At 42.2% G+C, this 17500-nt stretch overlaps 1 long non-coding RNA gene and 2 other non-coding genes across 3 annotated transcripts; 2 read left to right on the top strand and 1 right to left on the bottom strand.

Moving 5' to 3' along the window:
* Window positions 1–3657: 3657 nt before the first annotated feature.
* On the bottom strand, window positions 3658–17334 carry LOC123191949 (uncharacterized). Its single transcript, XR_006496812.1, has 3 exons — window positions 16908–17334; window positions 3832–3835; window positions 3658–3668 (listed from the first exon to the last, which is right to left on the bottom strand). It is a non-coding gene; the product is annotated as an uncharacterized lncRNA (long non-coding RNA).
* TRNAK-UUU (transfer RNA lysine (anticodon UUU)) lies at window positions 6512–6584 on the top strand. The gene has a single exon. It is a non-coding gene; the product is annotated as a tRNA-Lys (tRNA).
* TRNAW-CCA (transfer RNA tryptophan (anticodon CCA)) lies at window positions 9439–9512 on the top strand. Its single transcript has one exon. It is a non-coding gene; the product is annotated as a tRNA-Trp (tRNA).
* Window positions 17335–17500: the final 166 nt, after the last annotated feature.

Genomic DNA, 17500 nt, shown 5'->3' with positions numbered 1-17500 from the left:
AACAATCAGGACAGCGAATATTCCATCATCCAAACTAAGCTTCCTCAGATCCTAACCCATTGCTCATTATCGAGCCTCGTGACTCTGGCTATGTTGATATCTTCGTATTACCTGTTATCATTCTATCTATCTGGTTATTGCTTTATGTGTTGGTTGGTATTTCACTATTTAAGTAGTATAGTTACTGATTCTATTGACTGAAGGATTGCTATTGCTGACATCTTCTGTGATGGAAGCCGAGGGAAAGGCCACCAAGAGATTCGGGTGGGTCGGCCTTCTATATTACCTAGTCGCCCGTTACGATATTCCTTTACGAGAATAGCCTACTTTCGCTTCTAAAGTGCCTTTTTTTCAACAACTCAATAGAACTTTTTTCTTTTTTCATATTATGTTATTTGCACTTTGGATTTTCCTCTCTCGCTCCTGGACACTTGTTTAGCTTGTTAGAGGGAATGATCCGCCCGGGGATCCGGGTTTCTTTCTTCCTACGATGAAGGTGCCTTAAACCAAATGAATATCTCAAGCACTCGAGTAAGCTGTGGACGCACATTGAGGACAAAGGGTACGCGCTTCTGTCCTTCTGTCATTGGACTGATCATTTCTTTTGGCTTTCTAGGCCATAGATTAGTGAACTTTCTCTTCTAATGAAATAGATCTTTCAAGTTTTCGTATGAGTCTACTAGTCATAGGTTTCTATTTTGTTAGTTCTACCGGAGATAGGTATGGAAGCCACTATGAGTATATATCCAGGTATGCTTCTAACTTCTCCTCACGCCATAAACGTAAGCCCTATCATGAGCGCAACTGTATTTACAAGTTCAGTAGCCTGAGTGAGCTTTCTCCTCAATATGGATGTGGTGATTGTTCATAAACTCCTTGAAAATCAGACAGACTTATTATCAGTGCTCCAAGCTCCATGTGTTCTAGGGCTAATACTACGTTGGTGTAGGCTCCCCTTATCCTTCCTCTGGCATTTGCCGATCGATTTCTAAATGAGTGGAATTTCGATTCTCTAACTGCTCAAATAGCAATGGTTTCCTGTTCCGCATTGACCCTAGGATTGGCGGCTTGGCTTAAAGAATATGGGATTCTCTTTCCGGTGGAAAATTGCATCTGAAAATGAGACTGAGACCTACTTTTCAAATTGTCAGAGGCTATGAGATCCACTTTCTTTTGGAAAGGAGAAGGGAGAAGCAGCATTTCAACTATGTGAGGATGGACTCTAGACCCACTGGTTCTGATTCTGTGATTGCAATTTCTCAAAATGGATCATAAAGTTGATCCTGTTTAGTAACTCACTCTCGAAGTAGAAGTACCGGACCAGGTAACCAGAAGATAAGGCCACTCGGCAAGACTGGACTAGTTTAACACGGCTATCTAGTGGAACACTATATATATAGGACTTGTAGAGCTTGAAAAAGCTTGTTTTGGTCTTTTTTTCTCTTTTCTGGGCACTGAACTTCATAGACAGACTTACCAACTGATGAGCCAAAGTAGCAAATTTCTTCTTCCTGGGAGGGGCGGACTCTACGTTGGTAGATCGAACTTTCATTTCTTCCTTCCATTTCATCTGTTCAAGTAGTCTCCTTTTCAAGTAGATACACTTTGATACCAGACTGGTGTGCATTCTATGCTTACCCAGCGAGCGAAGGAGCGAGCCAATTCCTCTGTTCTGGTAGAGCCAATTCCTTTGAAGAATTGTTTACTTTCTTCTCTTTCCTCCAGTGAACAGAGTGGAAGACCAGGTATCTTCGTAGTTGGCTCTGGAATGATTGCTTGCAGGATTTCATATTTTCCAATGATCAGCTTAGTTGGAAGAGATAGATAGGAGAAGCGAATGCTAGATGTGCGGTGTGCCAATCAATCCAATTTCGTTAGATCGAGTCAAGATAAGAAGGAAAAATTCTTTGGAGTAAAGTCGCCTGGAAGAAATAATAGGAATTGATCTAGCTATAGTATAGATAGAGTGTCAGACGAAATGCTTGACAAGGCAAGGAAACAGAACTTCCACATCCTCTGTTCACACTACCTGGATTGGAATTGGTTCTATCAAGATATACTGACTTGAAACAGGAATTTCTTGGTAACCGCTGCTTCTTTGAAGCAAGTGCTTTCAGGTTGGCTCTTCTGATATGTGTATTTGCTACCCATACGGAACAATTTCATTGATGAAAGATGGATGGCTATTCTCCACATTTGCCAGCACAGTGCACTTTTTCTTCTATTTCGTGATTCCTTTCTTTCTGTCGCCATTTGAAAATGGATTTCTCCTCCTGGTTTTAGTCACACACGTCTTTTCCACCTAGGAAGGATGCCCCTACGATCATTCCATGCTCTGCCTTCGCCCGAGCGGTCCCCAGGGAAGGAAGCCAATAATGGGAGTGTCAGGGCGGAACTTCATTAATGAAAGGAATTGCACTGCCCCACCGTGCCGCAGGGACGAACTTCAATAGCCCATCATAGCACTCTCAGTCAGGGGGTTAGGGAACTCTTGAAGATATCGATAGAATAACATTTCTTTTTCATAAGTTTCAGTGGACGTAGAGCCAACAAGTGCAGTTTTTCAGCGTAAGGTCAGGTTACAGAAAGGCCTATTTTGATAAGCAAGGCATTGCAAACAAATAGGTAGAGCAGAGAGCTAACCTAAGGAGCGAGCTTGTTGTAGTTGGTCTAAAGGGGGAAATAAAGGACTGTCCCGCTACTACTTCCTTGATTCCCGGGAAAGAAGGAAGACCGAGGGTAACTAACTCTTCCTTCTGAAAAATCTATATCCCAGCTCGTTTTCATCGAGCCTTCCCCCCGTTTGGAGTATAGCCAAGTGGTAAGGCATCGGTTTTTGGTACCGGCATGCAAAGGTTCGAATCCTTTTACTCCAGAGCATGAAAAAGAAAAAGAACGTCTCATCCCTAATAAATAAATGAAAGGAGATTTACATTATTTTTGTATTTCTAGGGGGAATGTTGAGGAAAACTTATGATGCTGACAAGCTGGTTAGGTGCCGAGTTGGATTAGACATCGCAGGTTTCAGTTTAAGAATTGGGAAGAGGTTAAGAACCTAGTGGAATCCACTGCGAGGGGAAGTGCTCAAGTGAAGAAAAGCCCCAATTTTTGACAGGATTGCATAATTGGAGAGTAGAATTGGAGCAAAGCCGTGATCTGGTAGGCGACTGGTACAAGTGCTAGACTGGAGCTAGACAAGAAGCGTTGAGCAGGAACTTGAGCAATTCCAGAAACCTTAGAAGAAACTGGATATGTGGCAACAAGAAGGGTTAGCCAGAATCTTGAAACATGTATGATACCGGCACATATCAGCCTGATGTGATGTACCTGAATTCATTCATGTTCTATGGAGTCTTTCTTTTAATATTCTTATTTTTTCTTAGTTTAATTAGGAAGCAAATGCGGTTTCAAGATGAACTCAACCTCGAAAAGGAATTCAATTAGCTGTGCAGTTAGCCCTTTTATCTTTAATAATTGGTTGAAATGGATATTGCCTGTCACTTGAAAATATGGTTGTTTCATTTAGAATTCAGCAAGTTTCTTAGAAAATTGTTGTTAAACAGGTTGACGTTCCACTGGGAATGGAATAACAAAGGCTTTTGGCAGTTTGTGGATCGAGATGTGATTCGCTTTTTGAGTAATAGTTTCTTTCATTTGGTGTGCTCTTCCTGGAACCGGTAATAGGAAAAATTTGGTGCATTCTACTTTGATGTTATGGTATTTACAATCCTTGAATTGTTTGAACCTGACTCTCATTATCTGTCTTCATGGTCTTGAGGGTATTTTGGATATCGTCGAGGTAACTGACGATGAATTCGTCTCTTGCCTCACCGATCTAAACACGGAGTTTCCGAAGCTACAAGAGGGCTTGGTTAAACGGTGCCATTAAGTTTCAACTGTCTTTAAACTTACTACTTCAAGTGCAATTATCAACTCCTTGCAAAATTGTTGGCTTTCTCATCTACAAAAGGCAACTCTGGTATGAAAGGAAACAGATAATTAGGTTCCACTCACTACATCAACTAAAGCAACTGCATCTGGAGCACTTACCAGGGAAAATCGAATAAATAATGATGTAGTACGAGGGGATTTTTTTTCTCACAATTGCCATCCTGTGTTCAGTTCCCATTTCGTAGTAGGAGACAGACTCAAAGTCAATAGATTCCTGTCCTTTTCTATAGAAATAGGCTTGGTCAAGTGCTTAAAAAAGTAGTGACCCGAATGATTTCAATGAATTGTTATTTGGTCAGATTGGAACAATTGGATTCGAAAGGAAAGAATGACTGTGAACGAAGAGGGCCGCCCATGATTGATTGGATTCGACAAATAAAGTAGAGGGCCCGCCCGTGTCACCACCAGTCCACCGAACCAGCTGTAGATTGCTAACTCTCTTGTCGACGCCCGGAACTTATGTACGAGTTAAGAATGAATTGTTCCCGAGTAGAGAGGGCAGGATAAGGATTCAGTAAGAAGGAGAGTCTACTTATGGAAATGTCATCCTATCTTTCCTCAGTAACGGAGTGACTAGCTACCCCGACTTTTTATTCCAGTTCCATTCTTACTGGTGCAGGAGTCCAAAGTGCATCTTCCAACTCCCTAACTGCGTCTTCCATGAAGTTCGGGAGACCCCTCACGTGCCGCTGCCCGTGAGACTCGCCTTTGTACACTTTGCGCACCGCTTCGACTAGACCCTGCTACTACCTCGTATCCAAATACCTGCGATCTAGCTCATTCTTTTTTAAGCCCTGCAAGCCTAATAGAACCTTGTTTCCTGGGCCAAGTCAGCCTATAAGTAAGTAGGGCTGAAGACAATTTGTTTGTTAGTTTTTCAATCTTCTTCCTTCTATGCTTAGAGTAAGTGGAAATGACCTCCTTGATCAGCAAGTAAGCGAGCGGTAGTTCAGTCTCCGAAAAGTGAGGTCGAATAGCCCCAGGTGTCCTTTTCCTTCTAAACTAGCTGCTCTCGCTTGACTCTTCTAGTGAGCAAGCAAACTGGTCAGGGAACAGGGTCGGATCAAAGTAAGGAATGGGAATAGCACTCACTCGTTGAAGGTAAGCCAGAAACAGGGGTTGTCCTCTCCCTTACTTAAGTCCTAGTCCATCTTTTCGTGCCCCAAAGGGGAAGTCAAGCAATAATGAGGGAACTTGACCCACACCTGACGAAAGAGTTTGGTAGCTCGAAGGAAGCAGAAGCAAAACCTGCTTTCTTTCTGTCTCAACCTCCAAGGGTTCCTCCCTGTATGACATAGTCCATTGGATTGGGGCAATGGTACGCACCTATGTTTGGTGTCCCCTCTCTCACTTCCTCGTCAGATCCTGGTCCCAAAGGGCAATACATTGAGTCGGAAAGACGGGGGGCTTTCGTAAATTCCATTCTGTAGACGAACTAGCCCCTGGATCAGCTCTCATAGTGGGAGAATCAGAGTCAAGTTAGGCGCAAAAGAGGGAGTTGACATCATTCGTCGTGATTGGATCCATCAGACTCCTCCACAGGAAATGCCAAGGGGCGCCCTTTCTCATTATCATCTACCGCCCATTTCTTCATCATCTGCTGCTGCCTTAAGTGCGTAAAGTAGGCTCAGCTTCTTAGGTTTCTAAATATATTGTAGTAGCCGAAGGTAGTCCAGTCCGCTTGTTAGATTGAATTGAATCTTATATAACCTACATAGCTAAAGAGAAAATCATAATAGTCTAAGTGGACCTCTCAAAGGTATAAATAAGTAGACATTAGTCTTACTGGTTCGGTCTTTTTATTTTTTTGTTATGATGCCCACATTTCATACTTCTCAATTCTTATTTATTCAAGGGTTCGTATGTACTGAGTGACTCTAGGTCTATTCAGATGCAGCTTCAAGAGAGCTTTATTCGGCCTTTGTATGACCGTCTTCCCTTCCTGTCTATCTCCTTCAGTCAGGTAGTTCTGCTTCCGATGCCGGAGGAGCAGGGTGGGATAGAAGGGTAGTTTCTGAGTTCAAGATGTCTGAGCTTGGAGGTTCCGCTTCTCTAATGTGATAATAAAGCAACAAGCAACGCCGCTCCCGTGCGCTCATCCCTTGCTTGTTCTTGAGCGCTAGTCATTCATCCCTAGCTGGGTTCTTGGGATATCTTGATTCTCTTTATGATGATGTAAGGGTCAGCAACAATGAATAAGGAATCGATCGGAAGTTTGCGCCAATTGATCTTCTGTAGGAGTAGGAGGTAGCGTGAATCCCCTCTTTCTTTGTTTAGAAGAGTGCTGGACCTCCACAACGTCAAACCATAGAACACAGCTTCTTTCGGTCGAACCCTAGGAAATACGGCTTTACCTTTTTCGTAGATAGTCTGAGTTCGAGCTATTGTAGTCTCCCCCGTTGACCTTCTTTTTTAGATAGAATCCTCAATGAGTGGAAAGGACTCCCAAACTTGCTCCACAGTACTATACCATACAGAGCCGCGCCCTTGTGATATGATAAGAAGAAAAGGGGCCAGGCCGCCCTCTTTTCTTTTCTGCACCAAGCCTTCTTGTAAAATCGGGTGTATAGCTCAGTTGGTAGAGCATTGGGCTTTTAACCTAATGGTCGCAGGTTCAAGTCCTGCTATACCCAAAACAAAAAAAAACCACTCTTGTATTCGTAAGGATGCATAGTAGCCTTCAAAGAGCACTCTTTGGCCTTGAGAAAAGCCCCTTTCTCATCAACATCTCGACTTCGCTCGTTGTTTGAGGTAAGTATAAAGGAGATCAGACTGGCTCGGTCATTGATAGGCCGGCCTTCTCCTTATTCATTGGATAGGGCGCGGGGGAAAGTCAAGTCAAGCACTAGTTAGTTGGGGTGGGACGCACCAAAGCAGCGTTCGTTGCACTAGCACCTTATCTTTTGAAGCTAAATAGAGGCTCGAAAGACGGAGTACGTCCGAAGTCGTTGGCTGCCTTTTTGTAGTGCGCAAGTCAGAGTGAACTTCTTCTTCTGTTCTGCGAATCTACTAACGAGAACTGCCGTACAGTCCTATCTTTTTTAAGAAAGATCATAGATGAACGTTTCTATTCGTTAACTAAGTAGTTGAGCAATTCATTCCAAGGTAAACAAAGAGGTATTTCCTTTTCTCGTTCAGTCCTTCTCTCCTTCCATCCCAGTAGGCCTATTCATGCTTTTTTGCTATCCATCTTGATTAAATAGAAGAAGGGGAAATTCAGACTAGGCAAAACACCTCAAAAAGTGAAAAAAAAGATAAAACAACTTTCTTATTGTCAAGTAGTAAACCATAGTTCTCATCCTAGGAAACCATATCGATCATCGGTTCAAAGCTCCCAACTATGAAGCTCTTTTCTAGAGCGAGTCAACAATTCGTGGATCCATGGTTTGGATGAAGCTATGTACCCGGGTAGAGATGATTTGTCTCAAAGATGTTCCGCTCATCCAAGAATCTGAAACTTCATCTACATAAACTCATAAATAGCCCTTTCCTTTCTTTTCTTGACTTAAAAAGGTAATCAATCCTTTCTTTTCATCTTTTATCAAGTCTTCCTCTTCCTGATTGAGTCAATCAGGGATAGAAATTCGGATCAACTATGAGGAGTAGGGCTGCTGGGCAAGTGAATGAACTCTTTCCTAGGCATTTCCAATAAGTTCAGTGAAGTGAGGGCGAAGCCTTTTTTGAGAGGGAAAATACACTCCCAATGATATTCCATAAAGGAAGGAATGAGTGGAAGATTTACTGGAAGAAAAAAATACGATACTTTTCTAGTCGTAGGTAGGGCTACCTATCTAGTTTCGTGCTTCGGGCGTACTAGATTCAATAGGCTAGGTTATAGCTGACAAATTTCTTTAAGAACTAGCCGCCTATAAGCCTCGCTAGTAGTATTCCTGCCCAGTGCCGGAGTAGTGACTCACAAGGTAAGTTCTCCTCGATGCATTGCCAACACTCTCTTTTTCTACATACACTTTTGATTCCTCAGTAGGTAGGGACAACGTTCGAGATCTCATCCGACCGTCTATTTCTCACTGATTGGGAGATTGGATTGGAATCCGAGGAGAACTAATTGGATGTCATGGAACGAATGGGGCACTACGTTGGTTACCCACTGCTAGCCTAGCGGAGATTTCTCTATTTGTTCAAAGTGGAAAGGAGTCATATTTGAATCGGAAAGTTGGGCTCGTTCACTCACACCTTTCTTTGATTATCGATGACTTGGCTTCTTGCTCAAGTAAGCACCCGGCATACCAATTCATTATCCTTGGGGCTCGGCTCGCTCCTTCCTATCTACGTTATTCTTTCTTTGTTACTCTTGTAATGACGTTCCGAAAGAAATCAAGGTTACCAGGTCACAGCTCTGATTCTTCTTCCCTTATAGAACCTTCCCGCGAGAAATCAGTGGAAGTGGGTCCGCCCCTACAACTCATCAAATCTGCCTTCTTTTCTGTTCTGCGCTGTACATATTCTCAAGTTATGAGAAAGAATGGATTTGAATGCAATTTTGAATTAACAAAATAAACGAATGAAGAATATTTTTACCTCTTATCTGATAAGCAATCAAAGCATTTGAACTGCTCAATGAACAATAAAGAAAGAGCTAAGGTAAAAAAGTATATGTGTTACTAATAGTAAACCCATTTTATTTTGAGTTTGCTTTCAGCTGAACATGTTATAACTACAAATGAGGTGAGGCTTGATTAGGTGGCTTTGCAAGAACTAGGGAGGAACACAAGTTATGTACTTTAGGCTAAACATATGAATTTAGAAGATCAACTTTTCCAATTGGACATAAACAAAAGCAACCAATAATATATATATATATATATATATAAACTTCCATAATATTTTCTCTATGGTGAAGTAATTTCATCGATAACCACTAAACGATTAAGTAGCGATGTATGCAAAGCTAGACAACGAACATTTCATAATACACTCGTTCTGCATATCTTTAGGATAAAAGAAAAAACTGCGAAAAAATCCGTTTTCCTAAATAAAAAGATCAAGATATCTATTTTGTATGGTTCTTATTTCGTTGAAAACGTTTCCATGAGACTTTCTTTCATTGAAGAAGTCCATGACTTGTTCTAGGTGATATGAGGTTGATCAGGCTTTAGAAAAATTGCAAAGAAGGGTACATGAGGGTGGAATAAAAATCAAAAAGATGACCCCTTCTTTCTTCCCGAGCATTACCGATAAATATTCATTCTTTATACGTTAGGTTGGGTTTCAGATGTATATCATTTATTATATGAAACCAAAAAGAAGAAATGACAAGAAAGTTGTATATAGATGGAGGAATAAATTATGATGTGGAAAACAAGGTAGGGGTTCAAATCCTGTCATCCCTACCTATTACTTCTCCTATGGGCAGTAACGAGGGATCAATTGAAATCGATTCAAATTGGACAAAATTCAGAGTTTCATTTTTCTATATGCATGCGGTACAAAAATCATCCTTTTCTTTATTGCTTTATCTCCCGGAAAGCGCTCTTAGTTCAGTTCGGTAGAACGTGTGTCTCCAAAACCCAATGTCGTAGGTTCAAATCCTACAGAGCGTGATTCTGTTCTTGTTATGTCGAATCCAAAAAAAAGAACTTATATAAATATAAGAAAATGAGACAGTAATGAGGTCCATATCATCATCGTAATAAAAAGAAAGATCTGCAAGCATTCTTTATGGGAGTCGGGGCTTTCTGATTTGAAGTTGCTGGAAAAGAAAGGACTCAGCTTCCGCAAAAGTGATCGATGGAGAAGCTCAAAAGTCTCAATCCACCACTAGCTATCATTCAAGTTTGCACTTTTCGAGCTCATCCTTACCTTTGCGCTTTAGCTGCTTGTTCCCACTAACCCATTTCATTTTCTTAGCTGGATCCTTCAGAAAGTATCTCTTATCGCTTGTCCAGAGCCTGGATGTCAACCTTAGCCAGATCCTGTATCTCAGCAGTCTCCATCTGAGCCTCAATCGTGAACTGAAGATGACACGCGGTCAGTGAGGAATGAATTTGAAAACCCGTACTTGGAGCATTATTGCACTTGGGATAAAGTAGATGTCGAAACAGCTTCTTCTTCAAGTTCGCTATCGTGAGGGATGTCTATGATAATATGCTCACTGCATATGAGTTAGTTCATTCCATGAGGTCGAGGAAAGGTTGAAACCATTTTAGAGCTAGGCGGGGTCTCTCAGATGCAGACTAACCCATTTCGACGTGAAGCATCGCATCGGCTTGTGATCCTAAATCTAGTGATTGATTATTGACTTGTCAAGGGTAGGTTGGTTTCTTAATGTGGAGGAATTCCGTACCTAAGATAAGAAGTTTCATTTCATGCCTACCGTAGTCCCTATTTTACTGGGCATAGTCCCCCTTAACTACTCCCGAGAGTAGAAAATCAACATTTATGTCGTTCTTAATAAGAAAGAGATGCTCGGGTAGCAAAGCTGCCTACCATTAGGTATTGTTTGAGCCCGTAACTTCCATTAGGAGAGGCATCCTCGCTCAGTTTCAACTGGTGGTTACTTAAGTTTATTTTCTCTGCTGGATTGCGTTTCAAATTCAGACTTGTCTTTGTTAAACAACTCTTTCGGGTTGCCTAGACCAGAGAATTCAAGAAATAGAGACGCGCATTGCCTAATTGGTAGTTTATTTCCCACCATAGCTTTACTCAAGTGGAAATCCTTTGAATCGAACAAAAAGTTCATAACCGCTAGGCTGCATCGTCCCCTTCAACAAGAATCATCTAGATTACAGATTTCAGAACTGCATTTTGCAAGAAGAGAGTGCCTCCCATTCTCTGGAGTAACGATAATAATAACACTCCATGTCGCCTTCAGGCTTGGATCCATGCCTTGCATCTTCTTCTTTCTCAGAAAAGAACTCAGATCGTTCAGATTCTTTGCCAGGAGAGTCCCCGGCTTTCGAGCCCTACTCATGGGAGTTGCTTTATCCATCATTGCTATTGGCATCTTGGCGTTAAACAATTCGTTTATATAAACACTTTTTACATAGCAGAATCCTTCTCAGGTTGATTTGTGTGCCACTCGTCATCAGACAGTGAAACGTCCAGTCTAGCCCTTAGCTGAGGGATCTTCACTCCTGTCCTGCCATCCATATCCGCGCCCACCCGAACCATGGGAAAGAAAGTTTGTCATAAATTACTTGTACTTGAGGGCAATGATAAACTGAAGAAAATTATAGAAACAATGAAATGAAGCTTTGGCTCGAACTATTGGAGAAGCCACCATAGAATATATCCATGAGCTTCTCAAGCACTTCTTCTTCCAATTACTTTGTGACGATTTCAAGGAAAAGTGAATGATTTCAATCAAGAAAAGAATCATATGCTCGATCCGTCGTAACAAGAGGGATAAGAAAGTCTCAACTCCAACCGCGGGAGCACTTACTATTTGGAAGTGTGCGAACGTAGCTGGTGGATCGGGGAAACAGGAAATCCTTGTGGTAATGCCGTGGAAATGCTACTTGTTGAATATCAAAAATATAGGATATCGAAAGGTGATGCGAGCGCTAGCTCATCTTAGAAGTGAGGTGAAAGATTTCTTTGATTTCGCGGTCGATCCTATTTTGCTGGTGAGAAAGCAGAAAGGATTGGAAAAAGTACCAACTTCTTGTAATTCTGTATGCCAGCTCCTATCATATGTGCTAAGAGGGCGTTAAGCGGCCTGGGACTCTTATTTGTGATCTTGTTTAGGATTGGAAGAGCGGAAAAGCTAAGGTACATCAGCATGGGTTCTATTCTCGTCTTTCAAGTACCTACCCTGGTATCACTTATGTAGATTGGTGGGGCTTTAGGACGGACTCCAAAGTTGACTGTTGAATCTCAGTATGTATGGCCAAGGCTCACTCATTCAACCCGCAAGAAAAGCGAGTCTTGAACGAAGGAAGAATAGTTGCAGGATCCTGGGTTCGGTATGATCGTTCTTCCAATTCATACTAGCTACGATTTTTCCCTGCTTAGAGGATCCAGCAGTAAGGGACCTACCTATGGCCAGTAAAGAACCCACCTATGGCTGGCTCCTCGGACAGCTTTCGGAGCTTCTGCTTCACCGGTGTAACACAAGTGGTTCCTGGGCTTTAACTAACTAAGTGCTGGCAGTGATTTTAGGTTGGTTTCATGGTTTCTTCATTCTTGTAGCCTGTGTTGCATGTGTTTGCAGTAGCTTTGCAGATTCAGGACTATTGGCAACAGCCATTGACCGTCTATCTTCTTCCCAGTTCCCAGATACAAGATTCTAGGCTTTGAGAAATGCAAAATTCTTGATAGCTAGGAAGGCATTTCACTGGGGTTCCTTTGGTGGACCTAATTCCTTCTCTCTTTTCTTCATATCATAATTGAATTGATACCTGAATTCAAAGAAGAAATCAAGAGACAACGTTCCTCTTCCAGTTGGGGTCCAGACGGCTTTCATACACACGGATCTTTCCTTTCTTTTGGTCATGCGCAGGGTTCAACTCAACTGAATACATTACATAACATATTTTTGATAGATCGATTCTTCTTGTCCGCAAGGGCAATAATGTTCTAAAGATGGGTACGATCGGTTGCACAACTATAACTCAAAATGGAGTATTTCTTGACTACTTATACAACTCTTTGGGGTCCAAAGATACTCTAAAATACTCATCAGATTCGATACGATATTAATAGTGCTTAGCACTAACTTCCTTCGACCAGACACCACCACTGGCTTGTACTTAAGAATGGGTCTTGGCTGAAGGTATCGATATCCGGTGCGAATCAACTTGACACCATGGTTACGGTGAGGAAGGATCAAGTTTTATGCTCGCGCTTAGTGGGAAACCATACAATTATCAACTCTGCCTCCGTTCCCCCTCTTTACCCCTATCTGAGCCCAATCGCGAAACCCACTCCTCAAATGATGGATTAGGTGAAATGAAACATGTACACATCGTTCTTCAAATCCTTAGAAATCATATTAGAGTCTTGCTGGATCCATTAACACAAACAAGTGCAAGCGTTGGTACCTTCAGAGGTATGCCATAGGGCTCACTACTCGGATTAACACTTTCCAAACTAAATAGCTGGGCATCGACAGGGACAATCAGCGGATGAAGGAGTGGATGAAAAGGGTACCTGAGTGCTTGCATGCCTGGATCAGCCCAATCCCTATTAGTGAGTGATCAAGCAAGGTCAAAAAGAAGAGCAAGCCCACGGCTAGGCGTAGTATCAAGAGATTGCTCGCCCGTCGCATGCCTAACGAATCCAGAGAAACAAGAAAAGCATGACCAATTGAAGGGGTCGACTGCCCAAGGAGACTAAAATAACTATTAAGTAAGGAAGGAGGGGATTTAGTCACACCCACACCTAGCCCTTGGATGAAGTAGGGCAGCAGCTAATGGGTCAAGTTTTGATACTGGTTCCTCAAAACAGCTTTTTGACTCTATGGGACATTTATGGAATTTCTTCCATCGGCAAGAGTACCTTTGTTTCTCAACTTTAATGATTTTTGAGTCTCTCGATACTAACTAATTAGTTAGGGGAGGTGCTTACTTTTGTAGTTAAGGATCCAAAGAAATAGGTCTGGGGTATCACAAGATGAAAGCGGAATGCCTGAAGCATAGAGAAGTGAAGTACATTATGAATAAGGAATGGTGGCACACTGGCGAATGCAAACTCTCAGCTGATAGGGAAGAGGGGGCGGCTAGCTAGGGCTTACCTCTGACTCCCTTTTACTCCAGCATCTCAAATAATACTATAAAATATGTGCTTGCAATAAACAGAAGGTAAAGGAAGAAAAGCAATAAAACTAATTCACTTGCTTCTTGGGATCGATAAATGGCTTTTTTTCATTTGGGACTGCCCTCTTCCAAGAGTTCATCCACAAAAGGAATGGGATATTTTTATTAATGGTAAGGCTATTTAGTTTCATGTAGTCTATACATAATCGCCAACTCCCACCCATCCTACCTACAGGTACAAGACTTGAAAAGGGCAAAGGGCTTGAGCTTGGCCTAATCATAGCAGCTGCAAACATTTCATCGACCAACTTTTCAATGGCTGCCTTTTGATCGTGCGAGTATCTATACGGCCTGAGATTAATCAGCTCAGCTCCCTCCAGAAGAGGTATTACATGATCATGGGTCTGGTGGTAACTCTTTTGGCTCATTGAAAATGTCAGAGTCTCGGGTAAGTAACTTATTCGTACTGTTAGGTATTCTGGTTTCTTTGCTGGTGGCATTCACTGGAAAAGCTTGCACGAGCATACAAATCTCTCCTTGTTGTAACTGCACCCTTCCTCTTTCTACTGACCTCCTTGTCTGATCCTGAATTCCCTTTCAAACTACTTTCTTGCCTTCCTTGACCAATGTTATGGATGGTGCACTGGTTGAGAAAATAATTGGCCCTTCCTTCTTATAGCAACAAAATCCAATCTCCCCCTCATACGAACCTACCTCCATGACTTTCATGTCAAACTGAAACTCCTTCCCTTGCATTACCCATAGCATGCCATCACATTTGTGCTCACAATACATCTTAGCGCCATTTGCTACTGTGATTTCCATAGGTTTATACGGAGTTGAGTCTTAACCAACCCGCTTCACAATCTTTGGGGTCTACAAAACAGTGTGTGCTGCCACTATCAACTAAGGCAATCACTGGCACTCCGTTTACCTAGTATCTCTGTCCATAGTCGTCTCCTATTTTGGAAGACTGAGACTTGCAACACAGCAGCAATATTATTCAAATAACATGTCATTCAAACGCAGCGCGCCTTGTTAATTGCTCGTCACGTAAGTGAATTTACGAATAGGGAGCCCAGGTGCCCAACAAGTGAACTATTTCCTCCTCCAGGATTGTTGCTTTCCTTCTATAGCCTCACATATGAAAAACGTGTGCCTTATAGAGGGCTAGGCCACAAATACATAGCATAGATAACAAGGGTTTCGCCAAAGTAGACGCTCAAGCGAAACATTCCACTTATCGAAGAAGGGATACAGGTATTTCAAGTTCAAGAAGTAGGCATTGATCCCAAAGAATGTAGTGAAAATCTAGGCTAGGAGGAATGCGTTAGAGCCGAGGTCAGGCAAAAGGTTGCTGGATCTTTATGTTGGCCGGAAGTTATTTCTTTTCAATGAGGTTCAATGTTCTCTAGATTGCTTAGAAGTAGCCTGCCTTACTCGAGCCAACTAGGATCAGAAGGTGTTGATAGGGCTAGACTTTCTCTCATGGGTGTGACCATATTAAATAAAGGGTCTTTTCATTGCTTTGGCCTGGAGCCGAGTAAGTAAGGATTTTGCCAGGTTTGAACTGCAAAGTCATTTACGCCCAGTATTTCCTTTGATTCTTATAGCCTTCGTGTCAAGGAGCGATGCGAGCGGTCCAATTGCACATCAATAGCAGCTGCTTTTATCTCCGCATTCACTAAACGAAATGCTGAACCCATGTTGGTAATTCCCTCTGTGCTCTACTGTCTTGAACTATTTTCTTTAGTTGACATGGAGGCTTTAGTGCCACGTTCAAGCTAAAAGCTGTGAAAGCAAGTCAAGCAGTGCCAGATGATGATAAAATAGCGGCGCATCCTTCTTTTTAAAAGTGACCAAACGGGACTTTTCAGCATAGTATCAGATGCCTTATTTTGTTAGTTAGGATCTCCTTCTCACTCCAAAGTATGGTTGGTGTATACTCGGCCTTTCCCACTGTAGTTTGGAGCTCACCCTTTATTTACACCGACCCAATCTACAATCAACAAAATGTAATTTTATAAGAAAGAAATCAAGCGAAAGCTAACTGTCAGCTATAAATAAATGCTTTTGCTTTCTATCCAGCAGCTGATGCTTTATGTAGTAAAGAAGGAAATTCTTGGAGTTAGCACGGTACTGAGGTCTCTGGAGCGAGTGACGGATTATATCTTTTGGAACATTAGAGGTTGTGGACAGCACTCATAGCTCCTCTATTTCTCAAGGATCTATGCTTCCTGTTTGCACTCTTTCTAGGTCCAATGCGATAGAAAAGCAGGCAGTGAACGGATTCATCCTGCAAAAGTGGCCATACTAAGAGCTCTGGCTAGTCCTTGCTTCATGAGGTACATACTTCTTCCGATCTGCTCTGTTGCCGAGCTTCCATTCTCGGACACCTACATTCCCAAGAGGCTAGGGCAGGGCATATACATGAAGTCGGAATGATTCCCACACCTGGATTGAATGCTCCGCCAAAGTAAACCTAAACAATTAATTGAAGGAAGTGTAGCCCGGCATCGATTTCACGTGTCGGTTGCCCAACCCAATAAGTAGTAGTTTTTGAATGATTCGCGTTAGCCAGGAGTTAGAGATGTACTTTCTATTTCAATGAAGTAACCAACCAAAAGAGAGTGCTAAAGGAGTCACTCAGAAGTGAGTGAAGGGGCGCAGAAAAAAGCTGGTGAGCAAAGAAAGCTAAAATTGTTAATTAAACGGGCCTTGTTAGTGAAGTATTTTGTTACCTTCCTTTATTCTGATTTTGACCATTTAGTTGAACTGACTCTGTTAATTCGCTCTCACGGTAATTGGATTGCAATTTCCTCTGGATTCAATCTCAATGACTGCTAGGATTTCTTTCTACTTCTATTTGTGGCATATAGAATTTTACGATAGATGAAGCGGAAGAAGGAACAAGGCTTGAAGGGGGATTAGCAAGGGAATGAATCCGATGAAGCTGTTCCTCCGGTAGAATAAGGGGGGCATGATCGCTGATTTGACCGGGCAGACCAGATGAGCGAGATTGATTGAAAGCGCTGTGCCAACTTGCGTACAAGATTTTTAGATTCTAGTAAATCCTCTTCACAAGTTATTTCGTATAGGCTATTCAAGGTCTATTGGCTTTATTGCTTATGTGGTACTTCGACCGCAAAGCCTCGCTTATGCACCGAGAAAGATCGTAGATAGGAAAGATCTGTTATGCACCAACGACGGCCCCTTCTCTTTACCTTTATCGTCTCATACCTCAGTCCATTGCTGGCTTGAATGCTGTCTCTCTTCTTCTTTGCTCGCGAGAGTGAATAAGAGGACGACCCACCAGGGGGAGGATGGAATGAGTCGGCAAGGGGATCAACCATCTTCTTTCAGTAAAGGCCCACACATTATCCTTAATATTGGGATAAAAGGACTCTGAAGAAGGAAACTCTCTTCCCGTCTTGCGTAACTGACCACTACAAATCAAGTCGAAAGTGCTTATATGCTTAACACGTTTTTGTCTCAATGACAGGCCGCTTGAACATTGTCTGATTTTTTTTAAGAGACTCGATCTTATGTATCTACTTATTGTCTTTTTGCCTTTGCTCGGTAGTTCCGTAGCCAGTTTTTTCGGACGTTTTCTAGGATCTGAAGGAACCGCTATAATGACCACCACGTGCGTTTCATTTTCTTCGATCTTATCTTTTCTTGCTTTTAATGAAGTCGCACTGGGAGCTAGTGCTTGCTATCTCAGAATAGCTCCATGGATCTCATCGGAAATGTTTGATGCTTCTTGGGGCTTCTTTGGCGACCGTGAAGTCACCGGATGAATTGCCGAGTAGATAGATCAGAGCCGGACGCTG

This window comes from Triticum aestivum, chromosome 1A, assembly GCF_018294505.1.
Source record: "Triticum aestivum cultivar Chinese Spring chromosome 1A, IWGSC CS RefSeq v2.1, whole genome shotgun sequence".
Classification (NCBI taxonomy): Eukaryota; Viridiplantae; Streptophyta; class Magnoliopsida; order Poales; family Poaceae; genus Triticum; species Triticum aestivum.
The sequence above is the reverse complement of the archived record's forward strand: the minus strand, read 5'-3'. Positions and strand labels throughout refer to the sequence as shown.